Source organism: Hypanus sabinus, chromosome 11 (genome assembly GCF_030144855.1).
Source record: "Hypanus sabinus isolate sHypSab1 chromosome 11, sHypSab1.hap1, whole genome shotgun sequence".
In the NCBI taxonomy this organism is placed as follows: Eukaryota; Metazoa; Chordata; class Chondrichthyes; order Myliobatiformes; family Dasyatidae; genus Hypanus; species Hypanus sabinus.
The window spans coordinates 12,956,921-12,972,206 of NC_082716.1; the positions used below are offsets into that span (position 1 = coordinate 12,956,921).

The following is a 15,286-nucleotide window of genomic DNA, read 5'->3' on the forward strand; positions in this document are numbered from 1 at the left end:
GCTCCCAACTATGGCCTCCTTTCAGCCACGGCTCAATGATGCCGACAGTGTCGTACCTACCAATCTTTGTTGTGCCATGAGGTTGTCCACCTTATTCCAAATGCTACACGTATTTAAATACAGCACATTCAGTCCTACATTCTTAGCCATTTTGAATTTTGCCTCTGTGGTACAATTTAGTTCTTTGCTCATGGATCATGGCTGGTCCATTTTCCCTCTCAGCCCCTATCACCTGACTTCTTCCTGGATCCCTTCATGCCCAGACTAATCAAGAATGTATCAGTGTATGCCTTAAATGTACCCAATGACTTGGCTTCCACAGCTGCCTGTGGCAGCAAATTCCACTGATTCACCATTCTCTGGCTAAAGGCATTCCTCATTATCTCTGTAATGGGATAGATTGTGTGGTCAAGAGGTCAGTCTTATCCTACTGGGATAGAAGCTGTCCTTGAGCCTGGTGGTACACACATTCAGGCTCTTGTATCTTCTGCCCACTGGGGAAGGGGAAGAAGAAGGAATATTTAGTTTGGGTGGGGTGGGCATTGAGAAGTATGTGTTCCATGGAAAGCTGGACTGGTTTCTGTGATTTTCTGAGCTTTGTCCTCAACTCTCTGTGGTTTCTTGCAGTCACAAGCAGAGCAATTGCCATATCAAGCTGTGATGCATCCAGATAGGATGTTTTCTGTGGTGCATCAATAAAATTGGTGAGTCAAAGAGCACATGCCAGATTTCTTTAGAGGTACTATGAGCTTCCTTGGCTGTGACATCAATGTGACTGGACAGGCTTATTGGTGATGTTCACTCCTAGGAACTTGAAGCTCTCAACACTTTCAACCTCAGCATTGTTGATGTAACCAGGAACATGTGTATTACTTCCCTTCCTGAAATCATTGACTTTGTTTTGCTGACATTGACAGAAAGGGTGTTAGCTTGACACCATGTTCCTCTGCTTTCTAGCTCCTTTCTGCACCCTGATTCATCGTTATTTCAGAGTTAGAGCAGAATCTGGTCATGCAATCATGAAAGTTTATGGAGCAAAGTGGGGTGGGGTGGGGGGGGGGTAGATTTATCTCCTCAGCACTTTCCTAACAAGATGGTAGAATCACAGCCTATATGATTATGGAGAAAATGCAACTGACTGAATAAGACCCAGAAAGTAAGAGGTGGGTTCAAAAAGTAATTTAGCTCCTTAGAGCTGTCAGATAAATGCAGAACCACACAGAAAGAGGCTATTCCACCCTTCAGATCCTCACTGGTCTTCATGCTGGTTTCATCACCTCTGTCCCCATATTTCCCTGTATTCCTGTGCCATTCTGTCTGACACAGATCCATTGACGCCCAAGACTTCTTTTTTGCCTTCTCCCCATATTTCTTCATGCCCTGACTTAGATGAAGTTCAGACCACATTTTATGAGTATTTAATACAGAAAATCAGGTAATTGCAAAGGGTTCACAAACTTCTTCTTGCAATGATGAATGTGGATTCAGGTACGTTGGAGCCTGTTAGGATGGGTATATTCAGAGTTGCCTGATTTGAATTACAGAATCCTAGATTACGGGATCTCCCAGCTCATCCATGATTTCTGGCTTGGGAACATTAGAATCGTCCTCTTTCAGATAATTTCCAGGTTAAGACATATGTTTCAAGGGAAGTTTACCTTTAAGTTGTATTTTTGTTCAAGTGTTCTGTTCCATTTCATAGGTATTGGCTTTCTTGATGTTGGGTGATATTGACAAAATATGTGTACTGCTCCTCCTATCTTGTCCATAGGGTATTAAGATTCAGTTATCTGGTTTGGAACTGGATTTACATATAAACAAAAGGCAGGTTTTCAAGTTTGTTTTTTCTGACCTCCTGATGCTCCTGAATCTGTTTTAAGGTGTAGCTGCTCTTGAAATGAAGCTCTACATTCCATTTTAGACACTCCCTTGTGACTCCTACTTCAGTTCTGTAGAATAGAAAACACCTGTATGTAAATCCTTTTTACACTATTGCACCACAGCTGTTATATAGACTAGACAAAGTGCAGTCTTGGTCTAGTAGCAAAGAGGTCCAAGACATTTGGAAACCTGCTGCATAGACTTTCGCATATCTGTATGTGGACATGCACACGTACACACCAGCAGGGAACACAAACTGCACTTTCAAAAATGCTTCTTCTAAAAAGTGCTCTAGAGCTAATGAGACAAACACTTCCCATCATCTTAAATGTTTCTTCCCACAGGCAGCTAACAATCAACCATTCGAGTTAGCTCCCTCCCCGCACACCTCTATCTATTACCTCCATCACTGTAAACCACTTATTATTTTGCTATTTACATTGTAAATGCAAGCTGGTATTTGTGTATTTATGCACATTTTATACCATATCCATGCTTCTAACTTTATTTTTATGTAATTCTTTGCAACCATTGTATATTGTTTTTGTTGCATGTAGCTCCAACACAGCTCAGCCAATTCCTCTTAAATGAAAATATATATGGCGAATAAAGTTGTTCCTTAGTCCTTGTATTTTGATTTGTACAAGATGTTAGGAGGCACTAATAAACTGAACAGAGAGAGCGACTTTTTTTCCCAGGGTGGAAATTGCTAATATGAGGGGGAATAGTTTTAAGGTGATTGGAGCAATGTATATGTTGGGGGTGGTGGTTGGTGTCAGAGCTAAGTTTTTGCACACAGTAGTGGGAGAATGGAATGGTGGTAGAGGCAGATATATTGGGAGTATTTAACTTAGACACATGGATCATAGAAAAATAAAGAGTTATTTGGGAGGGAAGGGTTAGCTCTTGGATGAGGTTAACAGGTCAAGATTGTGGGCTGAAGGGCCTGTACTGTGCTGAACTATTCTATGATTATATGCTTGTACTTAAGCCCTCAGTTTGTGGCTTCCCTCCAAAGTCCCATCCTGATCCCCTCCTTCGGACTCCCTCCTTGCCCTTCCTGCAAGTGTTTCCTAAGGTTCTGTTACTTATCCCCACCTCATCTGCTTCTCCACTCACTGGGCCCTTGCTCTCTCCCAAAGCAAGTTTGCCTGCCCGCTTATCTCCCTTCCACTCCAGTGTAATTTTCTGTGCGGTGATGTGCTGGGGCAGTGGCATTAACATGGGTGATGCCAACAGGCTCAGTAAACTGATTAGAAAGGCTGGCCCTGTTTTCAAAGTTAAACTCAACATACTGGAAACTGTGACAGAACCCTATGGAAAACCTGTCAATTCTGAACAATGTTTCTCACTCTGTCCATACCACTTTGGCTGAACAGAGGAGCACTTTCAGTAATAGTGATCCAGCAACTGCGCTGCTCCAAAGAGTGCTTATGAGGTCATAAACGTTGGAAATTAAGCTCTATAATGAGTCAGCCTATAGCCAGGGAAGCGATGAGCCCCTCCTGTTAGACTGTTTGTGGTAATTTATTTTTCATTCTCTCCTGATATTTATATCTGCAAGCTTGTAATGCTACTCTGACACTGTAATTTCCTTTGTGATCAAGAATGTCTCGATCTATTCCCATCCACCTTAAGCCAATGTCGCCATTCATTCTTTTGATCACTGCTCCCAATAGCTCTCAACTCTCCTCTAAGACCCAGCAGTATACAGTTGGTCCTCCTTATCCACGAATTCCGCATCCACAAATTGCGAAAACCCATGAAGTGCTCTTCCAGCGCTTGTTGTTCGAGCATGCACAGACTTTTTTTTTCTTGTCATAATTCCCCAAACAATGCAGTATAACAGCTATTTTACATAGCATTTACATTGTATTAGGTATTATAAGTAATCTAAAGATGATTTAAAGTATACGGGAGGAGGTGCGTGGGTTATCGTGGATCGGGATCGAAAAAAATTGGACGTGCTCTTACTAACTAAGTCGGAACAGGTACATCCGGTATTATTTAGCGTCAGTTAGTTGAACGTTTGTCTTAGTATATAGTATATATTTTACCTTTCTATGCATATAAAATACTTAAGAGTGTATGTTTCAGCGCTGGGCTCGGGAACCGTTCCTGAGTGCGAGCCAGTGACAGACCGCTATCGAGAGCGCTTTCCACCATGCCTGGTTGATGTGGAGGATTAAAACCCCAAAACTCAATAATTAAACCACTGTGTTGCTTAGTAATAATTGTAGCTTGTTGAGATCGTTGACTGAAGTAGCCTAACGCTTTTCCAATAACCGATGGCTTTTCACCTCTTTCTAATCGCTTTATTATTTCCACTTTATTTTCAATCGTGATCGTGATTATTTTCGTGAACAGAAACACTGCGCATTCAGAGCTCTGGCGCTGGGTCCTAATGTCCACCGCACTGAAACAGGTTAACTAAGGTCTGGGGTTCTGCTGGGTCCTAAGATCCACTGAATTGAGACAGGTTGAATAAGGGACTTGAGCATCCGTGAATTTTGGTATCCGTGAGGGGTCCCAGAACCAATCTTCTGCGGATAAGGAGGGCTGACTGTACTGCCTGTCACTTGTGGACTAGCTGAGACTTCCCGAACCTTTCCTGTAAATCCTCTGGAAAACATTTTGGTGTCTGTGTGGTGCTGCCAATGTCAAGTTGCTATAACACTTGCTATGTCAAGTGTTAAGCTGATCATCCCATTGTTTCTTTTTCCATCATCCATCTTATTGGATTAAGGGAGTTATATTTTTATTACCAATTTATCAGAACCATTCTGGAATCTTAAGAAATATTGAAAAATGAAAGCTGATGCAGCAAGTCTGTACTAGCCATTTATTTGAAGAACCCATGGTGCAGTCCATCATCCGTCAGCCCACAGCTCCAACAGTGTATACAGCACTGCTATCGTGATTGTATGATTTCCCTTTTCCCTTCAGATTGCCAGATTACAGCTATTCTGTTAGGTTGTTTGTATTGTCTATAGTGAAGATTTGATGCAAGTTGCTTGTTTAATTCATTGCTTCCTCTGTTTTCCCATTATTGATTCCCCGAACCCTTTTTTCTTTGAAGCCAGTGTTCACTTTGTTTTCATTTTAGGATGATATCTACTAAAACTTGTGTTTTCGTATGATATGTGCACTCCTTCCTTAAACTTTCTAAATTTGTATGTTCTTTCCAGTCTTTGATCTGCCATCTGTTCTGTGGAACTCAGTATTTTTTTTTGTTTAGATTTGATACCATCTTTAGCTTTTTAAGTTTTTCTATCTCGTTGGAATATATCCTGTGTATTCTGAAAGATCTTCCCAACCAACCACTTCTCTCCCGACCTGGTTTCACTAATCTGCCTGCCTGTACTACTTCTCTTTCTCCCACCCTGTTCTGGCTTTTTCTCCTTTCCTCTCCAGTCCTGATAAAGGGTCATGGCCCGGAATGTCAGTTGTTTAACCCACAACATAAATGTTCAGTTCATCCAGTACTGTGTGTGTGATGCCCTTAAATGTCTTTCTTGGATCCTGGTTGCCTAATCTATTAATGTTTAAAACACTAGTCTTGGACTGAATGTAAAATTGAATCGTGTTATGATCTTTGGTATTTTGAGGTAAACTTCTCGATGAGGTAATTCATTAATCCTAGCTCATTGTACAATTATATAGCTTTCTGTCTGTCTGGCTTCAGAACATGCTGTTCTAAGAAACTACCATTAAAATATTCTACGAGCTCATCAAAGCAACCCTTGCCCATCTGATTTTTTCCCAATTAATTTGTAGATAGCATTCTTTATGATTCTCACAGTAACCTTTGGACCAGCTCCCATTACTTCCTTTATATTCTGTTTTGCAGTCTGGTTACTTTTAAGAGGCTTGTTCACAAGTGACTTCTTTCCTTTATTAGTTGTTTATCTCCATCCTAACCACTTTTATATCTTTGTCATGTCGCAATAGTGTTTATCCCTTCCTCTTGGATTAAGCATAATTAATGAAGTCATCCCACTAACTTTCTGTAGCTTTTTGTACTTTGCAAATGTCATGTAGCAGTTTACTGTGATAACTGAAGTTCAGTATGATGTTCTCCTAAGGGGTTATTTCCTTAATGGAGAATGCCTATGCTCAACTTTCTGTAACGTGGAGAGGTTGATGCACAGGCAGCCACTACATGGTCCTTGACAGATTGGAGTCAGGGTCAAGTGGCAAGGAATGCAAAACAACTAGGAGACTTTTCACTGTGGTAGCCTTTGCTACCATTGTGATGTCATCATCTTCTGCCAGCTCTACTGTTGAGGTCTTGTTGGATCGGTCTTTGTCTGGAACCTTGACCTTATCGCCATGAGTGACCCTACAAGGAGCAAAGCTTGGGATGGCATCACTCTCAGGATCTCAGGAACTCATAAGCCTCTCCACTGCAAGGTGATGATCCACGGAGAAGTCATGTACTGTTCAATATCCGTGTCCCAATCTCTGTAATGGTTGCCAGATCATACTCCTTCATATTTTATAACCTCAGTTTTGTTTTCAAAATCCATTTTATTTTCAAAATATTCTTGTATATAGATTTTGGAGCCTTTGGTTTTATTCTTTTATTTTTGTAACCTTTATAGCCATTTTTGTTTACTGATTTATTCTTGGTTTTGTACTCTATTTTCCTCCTTATCATAGTCTGTTTATCATTTTACATATTAATTCCTCATGTATCCCCATTTTGATTTAGCGTATCTCCGCATTTTTGTTCCATTACCTCCCTGTAGTTAATTTATAATTCTTCCTGGTGTATTTAATTCGTACAGAATGGAAACAGACCCTTCGTCTCATCAAGAGCTGCCACTCTCTATTTACCTCGTTATGTGGCTTAGTGGAACACTCATCTAGTTTGGTTTAGGCGTAGAGATTGTTATCTCTGAGAATCTACTGAAGGTGCTATCTGGCTCCTCATTCTAACTACACAGAACTTTTCTCTGCTCTATCTGTGTTGTTGGCACCCATGCATGTCCTCCCACTAATTTCTAATCTGGCCCAGCATAGATATCCTGAACTTTAGCTTTGGGCAAAGCAGTACAACCTGCTTGAGTCTTGTTTTGCTGTAGAGAACATTGAAAATCCAATTTACTGTACTGTCTCCTGGTACTGCTGTGTTCTCACATCAATGGCTTGCTGTACAGCACAATTGTGGTCAATTGGTGCATCAACTCAGCTGACTTCACATGCACATAATGTGTGACAACATGAAAGTGTGCAACAGAGATGATAGGACAGGTAGGAGATGAGGCATAATCACAGTCAGTGGGATGAGTTACAGGGCAATGGATGCAGCATATGAAATAAAATGGACGATGTTGAAATTTAGCTACAGAGTGGCAAGTATGACGTTGTGGCCATCTCTGGAACTTGGCTAAAGGGTGGCTGCCATTGGGGGCTGAACGTCCAAGGATATACAGTGTATCAGAAAGATGGGTTAGTAGGCAGAGGGGATGGTATAGTCCTGTGTATAAGAAATAATATTAAATTATTGGAAAGGGATGACACAGTATCGGAAGGTGTAGAGTCTCTATGGGTTGAGTTAAGAAATGGCAATGGTAAAAGGACCCTAATGGCAGTTGTATTCAGGCCTCCAAACAGCAGCTGCAATGTGGATTACAAATTACAGCAGGAGATTGAAAAGACATGTCAGAAGGGCAATGTCATGATAATCGTTGGGGATTTTAACATGAAAGTGGATTGGGAAAATCAGGCCAATACTGGACCTCAAGAGGGAGAATTTGTAGAATGTCTAAGGGATGGCTTTTTAGAACAACTTCTTGTTGAATCCACTAGGGGATCGGCTGTGCTGGATTGAGTGTTGTGCAATGATCCAGAGGTGATAAGAGAGCTTAAAAGAAAGTTGAGGTTAGAAATTGGACCAATAGAAAATGACGCTGGAGATATTGTACTGAGAGACTCAGAGATGGCAGAGGAACTGAATGTGTGTTTTGCATCAGTCTTCACAGGCGAAGACACCTGCAGTAGACCGGATATTCAAGAGTGTCAGTGAAGTGAAGTATTTGCAGTGACAATTACGACAGAGAATTGCTGAGGAAGCTTAATGGTGTGAGGGTGGATAAATCTGGACCTGATGGAATACACCCTTGGGTTCTGAAGGAAGCAGCTGGAGAAACTGCAGTGGTATAAACAACGATTTTTCAAGATTCAATAGATTCTGGCATTGTATCGGATGACTGGAAAATTACAAATGATACTCCACCATTTAAAAAGGGTGGGAGGCAGCAGAGAGGAAACTATAGACCTGTTAGCCTGACATCAGTGGTGGGAAGTTGTTGGAATTGATTGTTAGGGATGAGATTATGGAGTACCTGGAGGCACAGGACAAGATAGGCCAAAGCCAGCATGGTTTCCTGAAAGGAAAATCCTGCCTGACTAACCTACTATAATTTTTTGAGGAAATTACAAGCAGGGTAGACAAAGGAGATGTAGTAGATGTGGTGTAGTTGGATTTTCAAAAGACCTTTGACAAGGTGCTGCACATAAGGTTAAGTGAATCAGTTTGCACTTTCCCAGATTGAACTCCATCTGCCACACCTCAGCCCAGCTCTGCATCCTATCAATGTCCCAACATACTCTGCAACAACCTTCTACACTATCTACAATTCCACCAACCTTCCTGCCATCTGCACATCCATTCTTCCATTTCTTCATTTAAATCATTATTTAAAAAAAAACAAAGAGCTGAGGTCCAAGAACAGATCTCTGCAGAACACTACTAGTCACTAACCTCCAGGCAGAATACGAGCCATCTACTACCAGAGATATGTTCCCCTTTTGACTCTTACCAATTTACTCATAAAGCAACAATATTGGCATTCCTCTGAAATATTCAAGTCTCTGATGATCCCAAAGCAACTAAGTGGGTGGTTTGTATGGTACCAGGGTTTTGCAGACAGTAGGTTGGTCCACCCACTGTAGCTCTGACAGAATCTGATTTACAGTAATAGATCTCAGACTATTTTCTTCTGAACTAGAAAATTGTGTTACTCATTGCTAGAAGAACTCAACAGATCAATCAGTGTCTGTGCAGTTAAGAGGATACTCAGTGTTTTGGGTCAAGACCCTGCATCAGGACCCAAGATATCGATTATCCCTGTGCCTCCATGAATGCTGCTTGATTGGCTGAGTTCTTTTAGCAGTTCATTTCTTCTTGCTCTAGATTACATAATCTCTCTTGTATATCTAGAGTATGGGTTCTCAGCCTGGGATTCAGAGACCCCTCAGTTAGGTAAAGGTCCATGGCATAAAAAAGATTGGAAACTCCTGATCTCAGAACTAGAATCAGGTTTATTATCACTGGCTTGTGTTGTGAATTTTGTTAACTTAGCAGCAGTAGTACAATACAATACATAATATTGAAGAACCAATCAATTACAGTATATGTATATTGAATAGATTAAGAGTCATGCAAAAACAGAAATTAAAAAAGTGAAATAGTGTACACAGATTGAATGTCCATTAAGAAGGCAGAGGGAAATAAGCTGTTTCTAAGTAGCTGAATGTGTGCCTTCAGGCTTCTGTATCTCCTTCCTAATGGAATGAGAAAAGGTATGCCCTGAGTGTCCTGGGGGTCTTTAATAATAGATGCTGCTTGAAGATCTCCTGGGTACCTTGTAGGCTAGTACCCAAGATGGAGCCGACTAAATTTACGACCCTTTTGCAGCCTCTTTCGATCCTGTGCAGTAGCCCACACTCCATGCTCTCTCCCCCCCCCCCCCCCCCATACCAGACAGTGTTGTAGCCTGTCAGAATGCTCTCCACGGTACATCTAGAAATTTTTGAATGTTTATGTTGACATACCAAATCTCTTCAAATTCCTAATGTAGTCGCTGTTTGCCTTCTTTATAGCTGCATCGATATGTTGAGACCAGGTTAGGAACTCAGAGATCTTGACACCCAGGAACTTGAAGCTGCTTACTCTGTCCACTTCTGATCCCTCTATGAGGATTGGTATGTGTTCCTTAGTCTTGCCCTTCCTGAAGTCCACAATCAGCTCTTTTGTCTTACTGATGTTAAGTGCAAGGTTGTTGCTGCGCCACCACTCCACTGGTTGATATCTCGTCTCCATCTGTGATTCTACTAACAGTGTTGATTTATATGTAACTTGTATCTGCACAGAACTCAGCTCTATCTCAGCAGTGAAATTTTGATGCTCTTCCACCACAGTAAACTGGTCTGATCTGATTCTGTAGTTGCATTTGGAGCTTCGTCCCTTGTCAATTTAAATAAATAGTTGAAAAATTCTATGACACTGTCAGTAGATTTGCACTTTTGGCTAAAAATCTGGATGTCCTCTTTGCCTGTAGACACCACTAATAACCCAATAAGTCCTTACCCAATAAAGACTTCCAACAAACGCAAAGTCAGTTTGTAGAGTCTATTTCAGTAGACTTCAGAAGAATCTAAAGTACAGCAGTTTTAATAAAGCACAGTAATTTACCCAGCAAAATGCAGTGAGTTGTGCTGGTGACAGGTTAAAGCTAATCATTGTTGTGGTCTCCAGATACGCATTAATTTTATTTCTGGCTGAGTGGCTGAGAACAGAGGTGTAACTATCTGCACGCACTCAATTTGTTCAGCGGGTCAGTGTGTAAATCTGCTTAGGAAGGTCATGTCTCCTATGTATCAGTCTTTCATCCCAGTCTGAATTTTTAACCTTTGAACCTTGTTAATGCTGGCCTGACAAGGGAATTGGGTTGTGTTTTTGGGGTTTTTTTTTCTAAAACAAAATCTCTAGAATTAATCTTTTCTTTCTGAAGTCAGCCATTTCAATTGGCAGAGATATGTCAGAGCGAGTGAGCGCCCACTCACTCACTCGCTAACCTGAGGCAAGTACAGTGCCTTGAAAATGTATTCAGCCCCCAAACTTTTCATAGTTTACTGCCTCATCTTCTAAGTTGAAAATATATTGAAGTAGGAATTTTTGAGCTGACTTGCTCAAATTGTGTATCATATTAAATCAAAAGAAAAATTCCAAAACCTATCAACAGTTTACTAAAAACTAGAAAACAAAACTCTGAGGCTGAAAAAGTATGTATATTAGCTTAACAACTTGCCCAATTTGTTAATGTAGAAAAATGGAAGATCACTTGTTTTCAATGAACTCATAATATTAAATACCCCCTCTCTGTAAGGTTCAGCAGTATGGTAGATTTTCAACAGACCAAACCAAACTGAAGACAAAAGAGCATTCCAGCCAAGTCAGGGATCGTCAGAAGGCTCTTGTTCCGAAACATCAACTGTACTAGATGCTGCCTGGCCTGCTGAGATCCCCCAGCATTTTGTGTGTGTTTCAGGGAAATGATAGCTATTGGGAAGGGTACAGGACCTCTCAAAGGCACTGAACGTATCTCAGAGTACAGTGTATTCCATCATGGAAAAGTGGAAAAAATACACCACCGAGATCATGCTGCCTATCTAAACTTGGGTACCAGAGAAGAATGGCACTTGTAAGAGAGGCTACTGTGATGGCAATGGCCACTCTGAATGAGATAGCACCATGCTGTCGGGTTTCCTTTGAGCTTAGGGACTGGAAATCGAGTCAGGATTGGTAGAAAGATCAATGCTGCTAAATACAAAGAGATCCTGGATAAAAACTTGCTGGCCTCCACCAGAATGCTTAAACTGAGGTGAAAGTTTGTCTTTCAGCAGGACAACAACCCAAAGTATGCTGCCAGAGCAACCATGGAGTGGCTTCAAATGAAAAAAATTGATGTCCCTGAGTGGCCCTGACAGCAACCCAACCTTAATTTTGAACTGCTGACATTTCAGTTTTTGAAAATTTTAGTTTTTCAGTTTTCCCTTGATTTTGGGCTGTACTGAGAAAAAGGAGCATGTGATTCACAACTACACATCCTTAGTTAAATTGATCAAAATCCCTGGTTATAAGACCCATTTATGTGAACGAAAAGTAGGGGGTTGAGTACTTTACAAGGCACTGTATAATAGGATTTGGAGATCTGTTGGTCCCAATTGTTAATGTAAAGCCACCCACATACACATTTGTACATTTGGTTCTATTAAAATTGAGAGATGGAATAAAAGACAATTGCAGTTCATTACCTTCCAGCGATTGCAGAATGTAAGATGGTAATTCAAGCTGAATTACTCTTCTGGGAAGAAATGTGGGAAGTAATTGTAGCACTTGCTTAAATTCAATATGTCAGTACTTTGTGACTGTAGATTCATAAACAAATAGAGGTATTTCATGAGGGGAAAAATTATCTAAAAGTGAGAAGTGATGGTGGAGAGAAATGGTGACAAAATGAGAAATCTTCAACAGGACTGTGCGATTCTCTTCAATAAGAGCATAGACTTTCAAACAAAGGATCCTAGTGGGAAGATCCCTTCCATCTATTAGTAATTTTTTCTCTCTCTGCATTTGGTTTTATTATTTCTACTTGAGCACACAAATATAACTTTAAACTAATTATTTCCTTGGGCAGCTAACTTTTTTGTAATGTTTCGGGTTTTCATTTTTATTGAGAATTTTCATGTTGCTGTGTGCTGTGTCTAGGTTGCTTCCAGATTGTATCAGACACCAAAGTTCCTTGATTGCCAATGGTTGAAAAAGACCCAGCTCATAAAACTTGGAAGATTTGCTGTTGAATATAAACAGAAATGTGAGGTGGGACTGTGGGGGGAGGGGTGGGTGAGGTGGTACACCAGATCACCAGTGTTTTTGTTAACTGTAATGGAAGTGGGTAATATTTTTAATACACATTCGGGACTTTTGTACAGATTCGGGAAGTTATTATTCTTCATGCTCCTGAACCAGTGTGGATAACTTCACTCATGTCAACACAATAGATTTCCACATCTATGGACCTACTTTCAAGAACTCTACAACTCGTGTTCTTAACATCATAGTTATTTAATAATTTATAGTATTTACATGGTCTTCTTTTGCAAATTGGTTGTTTGTCTGTCTTTGCAGTTTTTCATTGATTCTGTTGTATTTCTTTGCATCTGCTGAAACTGCCCACAAAACAAAATGAATCTGTATATACATTGATAATAAATTTTATTTGAACTTTGAAATCCTCCATCTATTCAATTACTGATATTGTTCATCTAAATTTGATAATATTAGCAATTTCAACATCCAGTTGTGCATTACACCAACTTTGGAGCATTAGTGGAAATAAAGAATTATTAAGTTGATTTATTATTGTGGCAAATATCGAGGTACGGTGAAAACTAATCACAGAATAAAGTGTTCTGATTAAAGAGAAAGTGCAGTACACCAATAATGTGCAAGGCTATAATTGTGAGGTCAAGCACCCATCTTATCATAATAGGGGACTGTTCAGTGTTCTTATAATAGTGAGATGGAAGTTGTTCTTGAGCCTGGTGATAGGTGCTTTCGTGTCTTCTGCCTTTTGTGAGGGGAGAGAAAAGAGGAACATCAGGGGTGGGTGAGGCCTTTAATGATGTTGGCTACTTTACTGAGGTGGTGAAATGTGTAGACAAATTCCATAGAATGGAGGCTGGTTTCTGTGGTTTGCTGAGTTGCATCCACAATGCTCCTCAGTTTCTTGTAGTCCCGGGCAGGGCAGTTGCCATCCCCAGCTGTGATGCATCTGGATAAGGTGCTTTTTCTGGTGCATGATCAAAGGGAATGTGCCAAATTTCTTAAAGCTTCCTGAGGAAGTAGAGCTGCTGGTGAGCTTCCTTGGGTGTGGTGTCAATGTGGTTAGACCAGGACAGGCTATTGGTGCTGCTCAGAATTTGAAGCTTTCGGGTCAGGCAGCATCTGCAGAGAATCTACTATAATTTTTTTTCAAATATATATTGAAATAAACTTTATTCATAATAAAAATATTTACAATGCTTTTTCATTTTTACTTTCAATCTCTCACAATTATGGAAAACTGCTGTCTCACCAATTAGGCATATTTGACTCATGCTTTACACTTACCTCTTCTGAGACAATGACATATTTCTCCTCTTTCCCATCAGTCATGGGGCCCATCTGCACTAAGCCACCTGTGGAGATATTTTACCTTGCCTTCCCTCCCACTTGCTTACTCTTCTACACACATGAGGCACACTGTGTGGAAAAGTTTGGAGAACAACACATTTCTCAGTTTAATTTGCATGTCATGCTGCATGTTAATTTGAATACTTTGGTGGAAGTCTTAATTTATGAATCTTTGAAAAAAAGTAGATGACATGGTTTGGAGTCCTGGTGTAAATCATTGCTTTATACAATATTAAACAGAAAGGAAATCAGGTATGACTCTCAGATGTCACCCAAAATTACTGTTGCGATTAAGTTTACAGTTCCTGTAGGGTAGCACCACAGCATAGCGGTTAGTGTGATACAGTTACAGAGCCAGTGACCTCAGTTCACTTTTGCCACTGTTCGTAAGGAGTTTCAGTGACTGTGTTGGTTCCACCTGCTTCTTTGTTTGCTCCCATATTCCAGTGGCGCGTGGATTAGTACGTTACTTGGTCACATGGGTGAGTTGGGCGGTGTGGGCCTATTATGCTATATTTCTAAAATACCTACAGCAGTTGCTCTTGTTACCTCATCAAAAATCTCAATCGAGTTAGTAAGACCTGACTTGCCCTGTACAAAGCTATACTGGCTTTACAGCTCATAGTTTTCCAAATGCTCATAAATCCTATCGGTAAGAATTCTCTCCAGCAGCTTCCCTACCACTGATGAGAGACTTACCAGTCTCTATTTTCCAGGATGTTTCTTGGTTCCCTTCTTGAATAATGAAACAACATTAGCTACTTGGCAGTCCTCCAGGACCTCTCTTCTGACTAGAGAGAATGCAAAGGTATTGGTCAAGGCCCCAACAATCTCATTTCTTGTCTCTCTCAATAACCTGGGGTATAAACTCATTGAGTCTTGGGGGACTTATCCACCTTAATGCTCTTTAAGAGACCTAATACTTTAACTTGAAACACCATAGCATATCAATATACTCAGAACTGATTTCTCTGGTCCTCCAAGCCCTTTGATAAATACTGAGGTGAAGTACTAATTAAGGATCTCATCCACATCTTCCACATCCAAACAAATGTTCCCCCCTCCATGCTACCTTGTGTGGTCCTACCCTCTGAGGCCCTCATTATTCTCTTGTTCCTGATGTATGTATGTAAAATATCTTGGGATTCTCTTCAATCAATCTTGCCAAGGACTTTCCTGTTTTCCTAATTCCCTTCTTGAATTATTTTCTGGCTTTTTTATAATTGTCTAGGGCTCTGTTTGATTCTATCTTTCCAGGCTTCACATTTTTTTTTCTTGACTAAATTTGTCACTTCCCTCAACATCCAAGGTTCTCTTACCTTGCCATTCACTTTCCTGCCCTGTACTCTGCAGTGGGTCTATAAACACTCTCTACATGTC

The 15,286-nt window shown here is 40.5% G+C and overlaps 1 protein-coding gene across 6 annotated transcripts in view; it reads left to right on the forward strand.

Moving 5' to 3' along the window:
- zzz3 (zinc finger, ZZ-type containing 3) overlaps positions 1-15,286 on the forward strand; it is a 187,768-nt gene that overhangs the window by 44,555 nt on the left and 127,927 nt on the right. The window contains exon 2 of one of the 6 annotated variants that reach the window (XM_059983805.1): positions 628-704. The exons of the other annotated variants lie outside the window; for them this stretch is intronic. The gene's annotated coding sequence lies outside the window, so the exon portion shown is untranslated. The remainder of the gene's footprint in view (positions 1-627; positions 705-15,286) is intronic. 6 annotated transcript variants of the gene reach the window in all.